This window comes from Schistocerca americana, chromosome 2, assembly GCF_021461395.2.
Source record: "Schistocerca americana isolate TAMUIC-IGC-003095 chromosome 2, iqSchAmer2.1, whole genome shotgun sequence".
Lineage (NCBI taxonomy): Eukaryota > Metazoa > Arthropoda > Insecta > Orthoptera > Acrididae > Schistocerca > Schistocerca americana.
The window spans coordinates 244220984-244235290 of record NC_060120.1 but is presented as its reverse complement, the minus strand read 5'-3'; the positions used below and the strand labels follow the sequence as shown (position 1 = coordinate 244235290).

Genomic DNA, 14307 nt, shown 5'->3' with positions numbered 1-14307 from the left:
TCTGGAAGAGAAGGCCAGCGTGTTAACCACTGCACCAGCTAGTCTCACCCTTCAGTTTTTCGCCTGGCCGATACTAAGAGGGGATGTGCGACTAAAGCCGTAACACATTTAAAAATATTCTTGTCGGCAACCTCGCAAATTTTTGCGGTTTTACTGTTGGGGTGACCTAAACATTTTATCTCAGCGCCGGAATCATGCACGCAGAGATTCATTTATCAGTTACACTTACACCAAAATATCGCATTCGCCAAATGTAACTCGTTTTGAAGGTCATGTCAACGCAAACTTTAACATTTGTTGGCTATTTGGAAACTTTGTATGCTAAAAATTAAGGTTTTTACTCTATTTGCGGCATGGTACTTATCCAGCGCGTTCTCCTTGAAATGCTACACATTATTCCTATGTAATGGTTCAGCTATTCCACGCCATCCTTGGACTTTGTTTCTTGCAGATAACTTGCAGCCTCTTGGTTTTCTTTTTCTCTGAGCGCAGTTTTCATTCTGCTTTGTAATACTGGAAGCGTTTTTCGGCCGAAGTATTTCGCCTTTGGATTCACCATCCCCGGCTGTTGTAAACTTCTGTAAAGCGTTAAATGGCGTTACTTTAATCGAGATCTATCTCGTAAATCTCACACACACAGATCTTCACGAATGTAAGTTTTTAATACTGTTGAATTTTTTGTTTACCATCTACGTGCGCATTATGCAGTATTTCAGTACAAGCATTCCAGAACAGCACTACTTGCACAGAGTAGTTCAAAGCCAAAATTGGCCACTCAGATTCTGATTTGGCGTGGGTGTCACGAAGCATGATGGTATTGGAGACAGTAGCTACCGTATGATCTTTAGCACGAATCGTTCGGATCGACCTAAAGTTGAATGACCACAAAATACTAACTGTAGCAAATGCAGATGCCAGGCTGTGATCCTTGGAAGAATATCTCTTTTCTTTTTTTTGCATCATGGATATTCTAACCGTCACAAATTCCTCTCCTGTGCCAACCTCTTCGTCTCAGAATTGCATTTGCACTCAACGTTCTGAGTTGTTTGTCGGATATATTCAGATCTCTGTCTTCCCCTAAATATTTTTACCCTCTATTGCGTCCTCAAGTATCGTGGTAGATATTCTTTGGCGTCTTAACACAAGTATCAACCTGTCCCTTCTTGTCAATGTTTGCCACACGTTCTACACCTCGTCTATTCCTCAGAGATCGTTCTCATTTCTTACCTTATCACTCTACCCTATTTTCAAAAACCTTCTATAGCACCACGTCTCAAATGCTTCTATTCTCTGCTGTTCTGGTTATTGTCCGTGATTCACTTATATAAAGTGTCGTGCTCCAAACGTACATTCTCAGAAGTTCCTTGTAGACTTCTTTTGATCAACAACGCCGTCGTTTCCTGTACTAGCCTACTGTTTATATTCTTCTTGTATTGTCCATCATGTATTATTTTGCTTTCAAGGTAGCCCTTTTGTCTACTTTGTGGTCTCCAATTTTGATGTTAAGCCAACGGTTCCCGCCAGGTCACCGAAGTTAAACACTGTTGGGCTTGGCTAACACTTCGGTCGGTGACCATCCGATCTGCCGAGCGCTGTTGGCAAGAGGGGTTAGCTGAGAAGCTGCTTGATTGAGATCCGATCTCGTAAACTGACATACGGCCGGGAGAGCGGTGTGCTCACCCCATGCCCCTCTATATCCGCCTCCAGTGACACCTTTGGGCTGAGGATGACACGGCTGGCGGTCGGTGCTGTTGGGCCTTCATTGCCTGTTTAGGCGGAATTTAGTTTTAATTTTGATGTTAAGTTGGTGCCATTTCTGCTGGTCCTCATTAGATCCGTATTTCCTCGGTTTACTCTCAATCCTCAGTGTATGTGCCCAGTAGACTGTTCATTCCATTCAACAAGACCTGCAGCGCTTCCTCGCATTCACTAAGGACAGCAATATCATCAGTGAATCTTGTCATTTACATTATTTCACCCCGAAATTTAATCCCACTCTTGAGCCTTTCACTTATTTGCGTCATTGCTTCTTCAGTTTATAGTCTGAAGAATAGGGGGGGGGGGGGCAGGGCTACATCCCCGTCTTTCTAATCCGAGTACTACCTTCTTAGCCTTCCATTAGCACGTATTCCTCTTGTTTCTCGTACTTTTGTATATTGAAACCTTTTCACTGCATTGGCTGGCTGTACAGCAACCGTTACCAAGTATTTCAAAAATAAAACAGCCTTGGTTGTAGAATAACGATTATTTAATAACGCGTTTCACCCTTTTTGGGCATCGCCAGATTACCTAAAAAAGAAAGGGGAAAATAGGAAAATATTAATACGAAAAGGGAGCATGGTCCTATCATGATAATTATACCGTATCTGGTTGTACATATTAGTGCGTAGGCTGTCCGCTGCTAATTCTAGGGCAGCACTTTTTCCATACATTCAAGCTGCACGTCAGTACTTTTTACTTTTATCATCTTTTCTGCCATTGTTTGTAATTCGTTTCTATACGTTTGTAATTTTTGTTGTTGTTGTGTATTATAACTGTTCATCATATCTTAAATGCAGTAATTTCTATGTTACGTGTAACAACGCCACCTAGCTGGGGTTTCCGTTACTGCCGGCCGGAGTGGCCGTGCGGTTCTAGGCGCTACAGTCTGGAGCCGAGCGACCGCTACGGTCGCAGGTTCGAATCCTGCCTTGGACATGGATGTGTGTGATGTCCTTAGGTTAGTTATGTTTAATTAGTTCTAGGCTACTGATGACCTCAGAAGTTAAGTCGCATAGTGCTCAGAGCCATTTGAACCATTTTTTCCGTTACTAAACGTCACACGGAGTACAGTTTTCCTCTGGTTTGACGTATATGGTTACATGTTTGTCTTAAGGAAACTACTGCTGAGTATACAGATGACGCCAGATATTTACGGATTTATAAGCGCGATCCTAGCTCCGTGCTTCTACGTCTCTGGGTGCTGGTTGGTGTATTTAAGGTAAAATTTGCAATCTCTGCCCTGGCTTCTTTGCGTTTTTTTGTTTCTTTTGCCTGTACTTTGGAAACTTATTACCGCGATATTTGCCCTATGGCTTGACAAACGCTTATTTACAGCATACTACCTAAATTTTCCCTTACGACTATTTTTAAATTACTTAATTACTCATTGTAGAGGTGCATGATAGGACCCCCTCCCCCTTTATTAATTTTTATTATTCCATTTCTTTGTATATAATCTGATGATGCCTCAAAAGGGTGAAACGGATTATTAAATTGTCATTATTTTGCAGCAATGACTCTTTTATTTTTGAAATATTGTATATTATTCGTCTTCCGTATACTGAGGAGTATTTGTCATCAGTCAGTAACCCTTCCAAATTGAGTTAATGGTATGGATAGAGAAGATCCAACTAAGAGCGGCGCGTTTCGTCACTGAATCGTCTGTTGGCGTTCCTGAGAACATCAGCAAACTCCATCGCCAGATGCTACAAGAGATGCGTTGTGTATCACGGGGCCTTTTACTTTTGAAATCCCGAGATGGGTCGGACAACATATTGCTTCCTCCCACATATGTCTAACGAAATAAGCATTCGAAAATCAGAGAATTCGGAGACCGTACGGAGGTTTACTGGCAGTTGTTCTTCCCATGCGCTTTTCGCGAGTAGAATAGAGAACAGGCGAAGTGCACCAGAAGTACGCTCCGCCACACACGGAAACTTAGCTTGCGAAGTATACGTGTAGAAAATAATTCCCATTCTTGTGTAATCTGAAACTGCGTATTAGTCTCAAATGGCACCGTAGTCGACGTGACACTAAATCACCAACTCCATTCCTCCTTCCAGTGGTCACCGCAAGCTGCGAACAGGCTTCGTTAAGCACCGCGGTGTTATCGGCACTGAAGGATCCACTGCGAGAGGGAGAGGCAGCCAGGCGCCTTTGCATAATCATTCTGTGGTTTCCTAGTTGCCTCTGATGCGCCAGCAACCGACATGTCAGCTGACGTCAGGCTGTGTATTACTCAATACTCGCGGTCACGCGTATAGCATCGTGACCAACGTACGCACGCAAACACAGTGAGACTGCTACACTTCTGGCCACTTAAACTGCAACATCATGAAGACGGCGTGTAACAAGTGTCAGACTGGCTCGAAGCGTTCATGCTTTGACATGCAAATGATGCGTACTTAAGTCGAAACGTACAACCTTGAAAGGAGTAACATCATTGTCATTCTACATAAAAGTTTTCTGGGTTTGGTACCGCGTCATATTGTAAAAACTACTGCTGTTATAGAAAGGTCAACGTTTCGGCCACGATTACAACGGCCTTCTTCTGGGTCTAATGGCGCGTTCTAGCTATGCAGTGTCCTTTATATTTTGTTGTTAGTGTTCACTGCGCATGCCATTACGTCACAATTTTAAATAAGTAGTTGGTTTATTGGTCACTTAAGGAAGAAGGAGAGGGAACTTTATTTTAATAGGTTGTTGCGGTGGAGGGAGAACGTGACCTTTGTTGTCCATTGGCTCTTGTGTTATGTACCATGATTGGTGGTCACCGTCGAATGAGAAGTTTGCTGCTGTTTACCAACTGCTGGACGTCGGTCGCGCGGCGGCAGTTACTCGCCGGTAGTGCTCGTGCCTCGTGTTGACAGTGCGGTCTGTTGGGCTCTGATTGCTGGCAGCCAAGATGGGGCAAGCCTGAGCCCATCCTCCCTGTTCGTGTTGTTAGGGTGTTTAAGTATTTCGATGGCCTCTCACATTTTGCGTTTCGTCATAATTGGCTGCTTGGCCAACACACAGGCTTCGTTGAATTTTATTTCTTTTCCGCAGTCATGGTAATGTTCTGCCACTGCGGAAGTAGAAAAGAATGGTACTATCCCATTTCTAGACGTCGAAGTGTACAGGAGAACGGAGGGCACACTGGGGCACAGAGTATATCGTAAGCCTACACATACTGACAGGTATCTGCACGCTCAATCCCACCACCACCCAGCGCAGAAGAACTCTGTCATCCGCTCTTTGGCAATCCGTGCTCAGCGCCTATGTGATACCGAGCGAGGTGGCGCAGTGGTTAGCACACTGGACTCGCATTCGGAAGGACGACGGTTCAATCCCGCGTCCGGCCATCCTGATTTAGGTTTTCCGTGATTTCCCTATATCACTTCAGGCAAATGCCGGGATGGTTCCTTTGAAAGGGCACGGCCGATTTCCTTCCTCATCCTTCCCTAACCCGAGCTTGTGCTCCGCCTCTAATGGCCTCGTTGTCGATGGGACGTTAAACACTAATCTCCTCCTCCTCCGCCTATGTGATAATCAGAGGCCATCGAAATACTTAAACACCCTAACAACATGAACAGGGAGGATGGGCTCAGGCTTGCCCCATCTTGGCTGCCAGCAATCAGAGCCCAACAGACCGCACTGTCAACACGAGGCACGAGCACTACCGGCGAGTAACTGCCGCCGCGCGGCCGACGTCCAGCAGTTGGTAAACAGCAGCAAACTTCTCATTCGGCGGTGGCCACCAATCACGGTACATAACACAAGCGCCAATGGACAACAGAGGTCACGTTCTCCCTCAACCGCAATAACCTATTAAAATAAAGTTCCCTCTCCTTCTTCCTTAAGTGACCAATAAACCAACTACCTATTTAAAATTATGACGTAATGGCATGCGCAGTGAACACTAACAACAAAACAGAAAGGACACTGCATAGCTAGAACGCGCCATTAGACCCAGAAGAAGGCCGCTGCAATCGTGGCCGAAACGTTGGCTTTTCTATGGCAGCAGTAGTTTTTACATTATGACGCGGTACCAAACCCAGAAAACTTTTATGTCGACTGACTCTGGTCGCGGAAGCCTACGCAATTATATCATGTTCATTCTGTTTATAGGGACAGATCACGCGGCAGAAATCGCATTTGAATGTTTATAAGAAGGTGTTATGTCTGCTGTAGGAAGAAGAAACACATGTCACCAGGTGTCGGATTGAACAGTAGCAGGATCTTGACGTGTTGAAGCTACAGTTTATCGTCTCGTCATATTCTTGCTGGAACTGGTTGAGTCCCACGACTGTCAATTATGGAGTTGATAGGATCAACAGCGCCACGCAGGATCTCAACGGTTCCATGCGACAGTCGTATTGTTCGGTCAGCCATTCAAGGCTGTACAGCCACGTCATATTGCTCGTTTGGTATCACTTATTGATACCGCCCCACGGCATATCAAGGTTGGTACAGAATGGCAAATTTTTGTCTCACGCCGATAGCAGTCATATTGGACCCAATGGTGCGCATCCACTGAGCCACACTTGCAGCAGCTCTGCACCACAAGCCCCGTCTGCTGCTATAATTTAGGACAGCCGGTGACGCTGCTGAGCCCACTGGCACTTGGAGCACTATGCTACTTCACCTTCATTTGTGTTTCGTCCTTGTGGTAGGTGAACTCTAATTCTTACATCATTATTTGCAATGAGTCTTCGTAAGGTTGGAGAATACAAGTTACATAAATCTTCTGTTTGTTGTATTATCTTATTCGTCAGTCATTTCCGTTCTTTTCCAGCTTTCCTACGACGACAGCTACCACATTGCTCTGTAGCCCAGCTCTCCTTACCGCTGAGTACGAAGTCGTGTACAAGACCTTGAGGGCAGATAACAGGCTTGTTTGCAACTCGAAATGTGTCCACACAGACAGTCAGACAACCTCAACAGCGCCACGGACTGTCAGCTAGGCTCCTTTGTTGTGGCTTCATTTGATGCGTCAGCAGAGAGAGAGAGACAGAGAGACAGAGAGAGAGAGAGAGAGAGAGAGAGAGAGAGATGGCGACAGTACATCGCCAAACGGCAGCACTGGAGCGACACATCCTCTTCTGCACACTATTCTCTGTCCTGTAAACAGCATCACGATGAGCATAACCACGAGTGGAGGCTCAGAGTACAAGCAATTTCGGCAGATTGTTATCACCGTCCTCAAACGGACCCAGCACGTGGCGTGACTGAAGAGGCGCCATCGGATGCACAATACGATAATCTCTGGTTCACATAACCGATAATTTGTGACAGTAAGAAACAAATGTAGGACTTGTTAAGACCGATGGCTTCGATGTTTTTTTTTAATACTATCTTTCATCACGATTAAGCAAGACCGCATATTCCCTGTACTGTCTTGATACACCGCGTTTGAGAACTGTTGGTGGCTGCCCTGGCCAGAGTGTTCTCCAGATCTGTAGCCACAGAAAGGTGATGGATTAACGAGAGACTGACATTATGATGGATGAACGCTGGAGCAGAGTGGAAGCACCATGGGACGAACGTACATGTAGAGCTTCACTCTACCAGAACTAACGTTCGGTAGCTTTGGTACACTACACAAAGGACGCAAGAAATTGTAGGATTACCGGTAATATTAGTATAGTTGATAGGGAAGGAAACAAAAACGAATGTCTAATAAAGAAACTGGGAGTCGGCACCCTCTTCTTTGTTTCTGTTTGTTTGTTCGTTTTGCAAATAATTAGACCCTCACATCTTTCAGTGTTAGGCCATTGCGTACTTTAAAATGGCGTTTTATAGTAAAAATTAGTTGATCGCATAACTTCTGCACTTTCATGTAACCAAAGCAATTACTTTTGATGCAAGTACAGTTTGCATGCATAAACATAAATAAGTATATATAATTACTGTTGTTATTCAGTACTCTATAAAACATTGCTCATCATGATCAAAGGCAAGAATTTCTGCTATTATTGATAAACGCGTAAGTTAATTCTGAATAACAGAAATATGTTTTATATAAGTTCGACGAAGTAGTAAAATGATGTTTGATATATTTTTGTTTTGCGGTTTTTTTTTTTTTTTTACTTTTTGTTGGGGAAATTTCATCTTCCAGCGCTATATGATAAATCTCTCTTGGTTTTTTTTATTGTTACTACGACATCACTCTGATGCACGTTGAATTCAACAATTTTCAAATAAAACCTGAATGCAACATTGATAATTTCAGTTTTTCTGCATACACTGTTTACTCTTGAGTCCAGACATGAGGCCCCGCCCGGTTGGCCGTGCGGTCTAACGCACAGCTTTTCGGGCGGGAAGGAGCTGCTGGTCCCCGGCACGAATCTGCCCGGCACCCTTGTGTCGAGTTCCGGTGAGGCGACAAGTCTGTGGATGGTTTTTAGGCGGTTTTCCATCTGCCACGGCGAATGCGGGATGGTTCCCTTTATTCCGCCTGAGCTACACTATGTCGGCGATTGATGCCCAAACAAGTTCTCCAAGTACGGCCGGCCGGAGTGGCCGAGCGGTTCTAGGCGCTTCAGTGTGGAACCGCGCGACCGCTATGGTCGCAGGTTAGAATCCTGCCTCGGGCATGGTTGTGTGTGCTGTCCTTAGGTTAGTTAGGTTTAAGTAGTTCTAAGTTCTAGGAGACTGATGACATCAGCTGTTAAGTCCCATAGTGCTCAGAGCCATTACCATCTCCACGTACGCGTACACCACCATTACTCTACCACGCCAACATAGAGGCTACAGTCGTCCAGTGTGAGACATTCCCAGGTGGGTGGGAGGGGGGGTGGGGGCGGGGGTCCACCGGGGACCGAACCGCACAATGACACTGGGTTGGTTGTGGGGCAGCGGAGGGGTGAAGTGGACTGCGGTAGTCTTCGTGACTTGTGGACCACTGCGGCTGCGGCGGGGACGGAGCCTCTCCGACGTTTCTAGGCCCCCGGTTAACATACAATACAATACAATAGACATGAGGATAACTATCTAGAACAAATATGTTCTGTAGACTGCCCAGTTCTTTATATATCCTCACTCTGCTTCTAGACGATTCACCGTTTTCGGTTTTTAGGGAAATCTCGTAAGACACTGATCTTATATGTGAAGAAAACGATCGTTACAAGGTAACGCCCGATAGGTATGTAACACATACGTCGTACAGCTAATGCGGACATGACCTTAACTGACAAAAGTTATTAGGAAAATTACCATAGTCTACTCTTTTGGTAGTGTTACGGTAGCCTACTGTAATTTTACAACGCTACGTACACGAATCTGTCTTGTACACTGCATGCGCAATAAATGACATGTTGCAGTTTTAATTGCAACCTGTGTAGCTACCAGATAGCTAGAGCGTCACATCGCAAGTTCTTTGGCATTCCTCAATCCCTTGTCTTCCTCCCCTTTTTCTTATCAAAACTAATATTGTGAACAAACCGGGAGTATCTATTTAGCTGAAAAACAAGCAACAAGAGTAACAGTCATATTTACTTGAGTGAGCTATTGTGAGAACGTCCACAGTATAGTAGCTGACTTAAAGCAGCTATTTTATTTGACGCCAATGTACATTTCGTAGCACAGATTTTATCATCACGTATTCCGCAAATGATGTGCAGCATCACTGCTAGTTTCTTTCTGAGTAATAAGCACACCGTAAAATAAATGTTTGAATAAAAACTTATTTGTAATGTAGCATGTTTTTAAATCAGACTGAAAAGTATAAAATTATTTTTCCTGGCATCATATAGAGTCTTTACTCCATACGGATAGTCCTGAACATTTATGAGTGCGAATTTCTAATAGCTATAAATGAAAAACTTGGGGCAGAAGCATTACAGAATACTAGATGAATGTCGAGCATCAGACATTAAGTAGAGTTATAGTAAGGAGATGGGCTATTGATGCATCGGTTATGTATTACGTACACCCCACGATTTTCATTTTAAGAAGAGAAAGACGTGAGTAAAAAATTAACACACATCAACATAAATGTGACATGGTAAGAAGAACCTTAAAGGGTAAAACGGAAGGAGAAACGCATATGAAATTTTATGAAGTCATGGCAGTAACAACAGAGCTGTAAGGAATAGAAAGTTCGAAATTAAGGTCAAAAGATCCAAGATAATTTCAAAGATCAGAAATCAAGTTCAGTTAGATCCGTCCATAGCTGCACAATAGAAGACAAAATACGGAATGAAGAAATCAGCAAAGAACGGGGGGGTTCAGCCATTAACTGAAAAAGTGCTACAACGAAAGCAAGATTGGAAAGAGCATGTTCATCGTATGTTAACTCAGTGAACACCTCGACAAACAATGGAATACAATCCTACTGAAAGGAGGAGTGCGGGAAGCCCGATGAAGAGATGGTCATGCCACAACAGGCAGGAAGGTGTAACCCTAGATTGGCAGAAAAAGAAGAAAGTTTCATTCTGTACACCTAAATGCTCAGTCCATAGACATTATCCCTCTATGAAAATAATGACATAATTTGCAAAAATATCAGTAGTCGTGCGTCCATTGGTATATTTTATACTGTTTATGAAAAGGCAACAAAGTAAAAAAGATATTTGGTGTCATTCTTACGTCACATGTATTCTTAACGTGTAATTCCAATTACAGCATCCAACAAAAACAAGATAAAATTAACCTTCACTGCGCATGAAACATGTCCAAGGAAATACCTATCTACTCCCCTCTACCGGTCTCCCCACCCCCCTCTCCATATTTCTTTTGTATGCCACTACCAACTATCACGCTTCGAGAATACATCGAAATAATGTATGCCTCCTTTGCTGCGTGACTCCTGAGTTAAAATGAAAAACAAGGGTTGCTGTCATGGAAGAAATAAACAAAAAGTTACTGAAGCGGTGGTTAAAGTGCACTTACGGTGTCAGTTGCCCTTCCGCTGCGTGCTGCTGTTGGCAATTCGTTATCGTTGTTCGCAGCCAATCAGGTCACGGTATACGGTAGCCAATGAGAAACACTCAATCTTGTAATCTTGGCTGGCACAAATATTTGACTATTTTTTCCGAATATTGCACGATTTTTGATGTTGTTTGTAGGTTGTAGCCTGATAGTACATTCACGACCTGCAATAATGCAGGGTGGCACAAAAGTAATCCATATTTTGAGAGGTGGTTGAATGGACCAAAACAAAAAATAATGACCAATGTAAATCTGGATCTTAAATGTACACTTTAAGATCTCTGAACACTTGTTCATCTTCGCTACTGCGAAACACATTTCTTCTAATGAATGAGAACTCATAGCTCTTAAGATAATGCATTTAAGAGCCCGTGTTTACCGGACTTTTTTTGTTTTGATCCATAATACCACTTCGCAAAATGTGGAAAGCACAGGCCCCCAGTAGAAGAGATGGTTTTCACTGTAGCCTAGACGATCTAGAGCTCACAGCTCACCCCATGTTTACTGGACATTTTTTTCTTGTTTTGGTCCATATTACCAGCTCTGAAAATATGGATACTTCTTTTCAATACCCTCTATTTATAATCTTAGTTGTCACGAACATTTGGCTGTTTCTTTTTTCCAAATATGTGATGATTTCCGAATTTTTGGTTAGGCTGGGACTTAACTGGCCATCATAAAAAGCTACAAGTGAAACAAAATACAAGCTAGCTTCATTTACGAAACACAGAAAATTACGAACGGGCAATGTTGTTGGCTACGCGCATCAAACGCCTGGGGCCGTGTTCTGTTCCTATCATCCATCAAGTGAACCGTTTCCAAACAGCAGTACGAAACGGACAAGGCCACGGATACCCTTAAGTTCACTCTTACCGAAGCGGACAGTCACAATAGCAGCCGCGACGGTGTACGACTGGATCACTTTGGTACGTACAGCAGTGGTGATGACGTCACGCGGGCCACGTGACAGACAGCGCCGCCCACACGGAGAAGCAGAGTTGTTGGCGGGCTGCGATGCTTCGGCTCCTCTCGCCTCCCCGCGGCGCCGTACGACTGGCGCAGGCAGAGATGTGTGTGCCTCTCCAGTCGGCGTCACGGATTACGCATTGAGCAACGCGCGCCGGTCCACAGCATCCGGAGCTGATAAGGCGCCTCCTCAGTGCGCGCAGCGTAGATTGCTGCTGCTCGCTGGCTCTGTGCGGCCTCTTGCTAGGCCCCTATTAGGCGGACGAATTTCTGCTCTCAGTTGACTACTCGTGGCTAGTGAGTGCACGCTGCATACAGCTTACCGGCGGTCGCTATTCTGGGCCCAACTCGCTTCTGCTCGTACGAGGGGTAGTCACAAGGTTTTAGTCGTGTTTTTGTTGTGGTCTTCAGTCCAGAGACTCGTTTGATGCAACTCTCCATGCTACTATACCCTGTGCAAGCTTCTTCATCTCCCAGTACCTACTGTAACCTACATCCTTCTGAATCTGTTTAGTGTATTCATCTCTTGGTCTCTCTCTGCGATTTTTACCCTCCACGCTGCCCTCCAATACTAAACTGGTGATCCCTTGATGCCTCAGAATACGTCCTACCAATCGATCGCTTCTTCTATCTCTTTGTCTCCCTCTACGATTTTGACACTCCACGCTGCCCTCCAATACTAAACTGGTGAACCCTTGATGCCTCAGAATACGTCCTACCAATCGATCGCTTCTTCTAGTCAAGTTGTGCCACAAATTTCTCTTCTCCCCAATTCTACTCAACACCTCCTCATTAGTTATGTGATTTACCCATCTAATCTTCAGCATTCTTCTGTAGCACCACATTTCGAAAGTTTCTATTCTCTTTATGTCTAAACTATTTGTCGTCCACGTTTCACTACATGGCTACACTCCATACAAATACTTTCAGAAAAGACTTCCTGACACTTAAATCTATACTCGATTTTAACAAATTTCTTTTCTTCAGAAACGCTTTCCTTGTCATTGCCAGTCTACATTTTATATCCTCTCTACTTCGACCATCATTAGTTATCTTGCTTCCCAAATAGCAAAACTCATTTACTACTTTAAGCGCCTCATTTCTTAATCTAATACCCACAGCATCATCCGATTTAATTCGACTACATTACATTATCCTCGTTTTGCTTTTGTTGATGTTCATCTTATATTAGTTATCATCTCGAAAAAAATCAGGTTGCGTCCATTCATTCATTTCCGTGTCAAGTCAGCTTTTCTGATGACCTTGTTATTTGCCCCGATCAAGTCCTGCCTTGCGACTGTTCCAATAGAGGACATACCAGCAAGTGACCCAGATCTTGCGTTGTTCCACACTCGCAAGACACGTCCACATTAGCTATAAGGCTGCCCCGTTTTTGCATGTTTGTCTTGCAACGGGGAACGCCCAGCCCACAATGCAAGTAGAGGCTCTTTGTCAACATGTGCGCATGAGTGATTCCATTCACACATGGGCAGAAACACGCACGCCACTCTAGTTATGAAGCTGCACTTGCTGGCCCAAATGCGCCTGTGTGGCTGGCAAGTGGGCAGTCGCTTTGTTTATCAGAGCCAGCCAGGTGAGCTGACGATGTGCACAAGCGAGTCTGCAACATAAAAGTGTCCCCTACAGGCTGACTGAGGATCACCAAATACACATAACAAAAACAGTTTTGCATCGCACCAGTTCCCAGAACTCCTGAAGATATACGTTGACTGTGGATATTGTATCACAGAGACAGTCCCTTTTGACCGTTCAGAGATGTCACTAAAATCGCCAAAAGATGTAAATAACCATGCATGAGCAGCGCTTATTGGACGGAGGAGGTCCAACAGCCGATCAGTTCCAGTCATTCCATCAGGAAGGGGATACACGGCTCGTGTTGTCTATAGTTCAACCATGCCTAGACGGTCAATACCGCGGTTCGATCGCGTCCACATTTACTTTGTGCCAGGAAGGGCTCTCAACAAAGAAAGTGTCCATGTGTCTCTGAGTGAACCAAAGCGATGTTGTTCGGACATGGAGGAGAAACAGAGAAACGGGAACTGACGATGACATGCCTCGTTCAGGCCGCCCAAGGGCTACTACTGCGTTGGATGACAGCTACCTACGGATTAATGCTCCGAGGAACCCTGACAGCAAAGCCACCCTGTTGAACAATGCTTTTCGTGCAGCCACAGGACATCATATTACGATTCACACTATGCGCAGTAGGTCGCAATATGCGCAACTTCACTCCCGACGTCCATGGCGAGGTACATCATTGCAACCATGACACCAAGCGGCGCGGTACAGATGGGCCCAACAACATGCCGAATGGACCGCTCAGGATTGGCATCACGTTCTCTTCACCGATGAGTGTCGCATATGCCTTCAACCAAACAATCTTCGGAGACGTGTTTGGAGGCAACCCGGTCAGGCTGAACGCCTTAGACACACTGTCCAGCGAGAGCAGCAACGTGGAGGTTCCCTGATGTTTTGGGGTGGCTTTATGTGGGGCCGACGCACGCCGCTGGTGGTCATGGTAGGCGCCGTAACGGCTGTACGATGCGTGCATGCCATCCTCCGACTGATAGTGCAACCATATCGGCAGCATACTGGACGACAATTCGCACCCCCATCGTACACATCTTGTGAATGACTTCCTTCAAG

General features: G+C 44.7%; 1 protein-coding gene across 2 annotated transcripts in view; it reads right to left on the bottom strand.

Annotated features, from left to right (window-relative positions):
• Window positions 1-11730, bottom strand: part of LOC124595585 — a 202525-nt gene extending 190795 nt beyond the window's left edge. For both annotated transcript variants that reach the window (XM_047134376.1, XM_047134380.1), the window contains exon 1: window positions 11609-11730. The gene's annotated coding sequence lies outside the window, so the exon portion shown is untranslated. The remainder of the gene's footprint in view (window positions 1-11608) is intronic.
• Window positions 11731-14307: the final 2577 nt, after the last annotated feature.